Source organism: Carya illinoinensis, chromosome 6 (genome assembly GCF_018687715.1).
Source record: "Carya illinoinensis cultivar Pawnee chromosome 6, C.illinoinensisPawnee_v1, whole genome shotgun sequence".
NCBI lineage: Eukaryota > Viridiplantae > Streptophyta > Magnoliopsida > Fagales > Juglandaceae > Carya > Carya illinoinensis.
The window spans coordinates 10,252,492-10,256,427 of NC_056757.1; the positions used below are offsets into that span (position 1 = coordinate 10,252,492).

General features: G+C 32.4%; 1 long non-coding RNA gene across 1 annotated transcript; it reads right to left on the reverse strand.

The window, feature by feature from the left end:
* Positions 1-1,418: 1,418 nt before the first annotated feature.
* LOC122314132 lies at positions 1,419-3,936 on the reverse strand. Its single transcript, XR_006243607.1, has 2 exons — positions 3,716-3,936; positions 1,419-1,673 (listed from the first exon to the last, which is right to left on the reverse strand). It is a non-coding gene; the product is annotated as an uncharacterized LOC122314132 (long non-coding RNA).

Here is a 3,936-nt window from a genome sequence, read left to right on the forward strand (position 1 = left end):
GGTCATTTCAGATTTGGCAATGATTAGTCACTAAAGACAAAGAAGTAGCTTGACTATATGAGTAAGGTACCCTGAGTCTCAACTATTGGCTCACTTATGTATACTATGACTTGTACGAGACCAGACACTGCCCATATAGTGAGAGTTGTGAGTAGGATATGAGTAATATAGGAAAGCGGATGCAATATAGTGGATTCTGAGGTACTTGACGTGTTCTTCAAATCTATGTCTTTCCTTTCCTACAGCTGGTCTGAAACTGCAGGGTTATATTGATGTTGATTTAGCTAGTGATATTGACAGCAGTAAGAACATTATAGGTTTTATATGCACTCTGGGTGGTATTGCTATGTTTTGGGATTCAAACTTTTAAAAAATTGTTGCTTCATTGTGGTGGTATGTTGATGCATTTGATAACTTAAAGGAGGTGATTTGGTTATAGACTTTCTTGGAGGAGTTGGGTAAGAAGAATAAGAATAGTACTCTCTACAGTGATAGTTATGGCATCATGTCAATACTTTAATCGGTACAACCTGAGAAAATTCTGACAAAAGAGAATAAACTTCGGAAGAGGGAAAATGCTTTATTGCTATGTGGGTATGAAGCTCAAAAGAAAAGGGCAAACTAATAGAGAGAGAATAAGCTTCACAAAAAAGATGATGAACTTTGAAGAAGAATCGTAGAGAATAGGAAAGCACGTATATTGTTGTGTCTAAATTGGATCGTATCTCTTGTAATATTTTTTGGTTGATTCAGGCTGTAGATGTGTCATGTTAGTTTTAAATGTAAATAGATTGATCGGATCCTAATATGTATAGCATATTCTCTATAAATATAATTATGACAGTTTATTATGGATATTAAGTTAACTTTTCTGTTGTTCATTCAATTATATTGCATTTATTTTTCTAAGTTTGTAATTCGTAGCTTTTTCTCTTAAATAGATTATAAAACTCTATTACTTGAATATTTTTTTTCCACCACAACTTTGTTTGTAGGATGAAACGTGGCATGATCATGCTTACTAAGGAGTTGACATGATTTTTTGAGTTGACATAATTTTTAGAGTGATTTTTGGAGTTGGCATGATTTTTGGAGTTGAAATGTTGCAAGAAAATGCTAACATTTTTTTTCCTATATGCTGATCTAAAGATGTGGAGTTTGCATGATTTTTACACTCACAATGTCGGAAGAAGTACATCTATGTCTACTTGACCTCGTCTTGACCAAATGCTAACATTTTACTTGAAGAAAAATTTGCAAATTACATTGACCTGTAAATGCTATAAAGCAATTTTGCTTTTCTTTTTTTTGGAACAGGCAATTTCTTATTTTCTACCATTGCCCAACCATTTTGTATGCTGCTTAGGCATTTGCTCTATTTGTACATTTACAAAAGCTACTACCCAGGTTTCAATACATTACAAATAACAAAATACCAACTTTAGATACAATAAAAGATTACAGTTGCTAATACCAAAGATGCATTATCAGTACTACATATTCTCAACTTTAAATACAAATCTCTTTACAAATTTCTAAATTGGACAATATCTATAGTAAGTTTAAAATTCTCAATTGGAAATATAAATTTCTCAACTTCAAATTTCTTTACAAAATTCATTCTCCTTTCAACTTCTATTGTCCTTTGCATGTTGAACCTTCATTGTATTTACCTGTAGCATCAAAAGGAAAAAAAAAACATATAACAAATACATAATACTAACAGTTATGTAAATTCACAAAGGCAACAGTCATTTCCTTGCAAAGAAATACTATTTATTTACCGAGATGCTATTTGTATGAAATGAAAATCCTTTTAGTAAAAACTTATAGCAATGCATCACATGTAAACCAAAGAGTTTATTCTAGAGCTATATTAACCAGTGGCACAATCTAGCTAATGACCACTTTGTAAAACTTTGAAGAAACCATTTTTTAGGCTTGTCAATGTAACACTTACACCATACAAGGAATCTCCAGCCCTAAATCTTTTTTTAAAATGGTTCACAAGAATCCCAATCTAGGAAGAAAAGTAACATATAGTTAACTACCAAAAATCTAGCATAACTACAACAATCATTAACGTCAACAATTCCCCAACAACTCGTGAGCCGATCTCGATATGCTCTACCACAAGCTTCAAAATAAAGTTCGTCCACCCCTTAGCAATGAGTTCAACTTATATAAATTGAAATTACAACTCTTCAATAGGTGAAACTAATTGCAAAAACTATCTAAGGATATTTGGAAAGCAAGAAAAAAAATTGGGATTAAGCAGAGTTAATGTTTAATATTAAAATCCTTAAGATGTGGAACAAACCAATGCTTCCATCATAGTTGACATCAACAAATGCCTAACCTCTATCTTCCACTACAGTTCACAAAGGTTGAGATTACCTACTTACAAATACACAATTAGTAGGCCAAGGCTGAACTCAAACTCGGGGATAATATCTATACTAAGTTCCATGGAGCAAGCATGGTATATCCTGAAGATATTCAAAATGACAAATTAACATGAAGACATTAAAAATGAAATATTACACGAAAATATATAAACGCGACAAGATGGAAATAACCTCACACCTCATCATTGGCTAGTGGCATTAATTGTGTTAGAGTACTACACTAGGTTGAGATAACAACTTCATCATTTTCTCACTTAACAAGATGGTACGAGAGTCCTTTTATGAATAATTATTTGCATTATTTTCCATTATCTCATTTAAAACTTCTTTTATGAATTCATAAAAGGCACAGACAGAGTACCAATAAATTACATAATTGTCAAATCTTAGTTGACTGATAAACCTCCTGATTTGCGTATTTAGTTTGGAAAAAATGCCTATAATTCACATCTTGAGAGAATGAAAGAAAAGAAACTATCTTTAACTTCAAGGTGTGATCTTTCACAAGTGTCTTGCTCTACAAGTAACAAACAACATTGGTTGGTACCAATGGTTCCCAAACTTGGGGTCCCAAAAATTTAAAAAGGCTTCTAATGCTCGGAAGGTGCAAGAATATATATCCAATAGATAACCAAACAAATAAACTTAGGTCCTTTTAGGTTAAAGAAATTTCCTATATAATTTCATTGTCGCTTTCTCAGCTTAATTGCTTTTGCAATTTGTTTTTTCCACACAAGCTCTTTCTAAACCTTATTTATTTCAAGTTCAATCAATTCAAATGCACCAATTACACATATTTTTCTCTTTGTATAAGGTATAGATCAAATTAACCAAGAGATTTCCATCCAACCTTAATATGACAATCCATCTAAATCAATCTCATTAAAGGGACAAATCTAGAAACTAAATTCATGGATTGCTTTCAATAGATGTATAAGGTATAGAACAAAGCCAATAAACTTTTGTAAGTAGAGCAAAGCCGAGAAATAAAAACACTCACATTAACTGAAAAGCTTAGAACTCATTGCCTAATTTGATCTAAGCAGAACAAACCTCAAATACTAAACTAAATTATTGGCTTGCACGACTACCGAAGATACCTCTCTCACCATTTGAGACTCCAGCCAATCAATTCCCCTCACCATTGTGTTTTCTTATTCTCATATAAGAAAATATCCAAAATTAACAACCATTAAAAGATAAAAAATATAGATCCAACAAATACAAAGCCACATATCTAAGAAACACAAAAAGACACACAATATAAGAGATTCTAGGAAATGGAAACAGAATGGAGAGAAAAATACAAATCCTTCTTTCGGAATAGATCAATGTCGCTGCCCCATATTTGGAAGACGAGCGATTGGAAGCAACACCTCCAGTTGTGTGACGAAGCCTTGTGGAAGAGAACCAAAGTGGGTAGAGCCCAGGAGTGGATGTAGGGAAAATGCCAAATTTTAGATTTAGGATGCTAAACACACATTTCATAAAAATAAAAAAATAAAAAAAGAAATAAATCCACGTACTA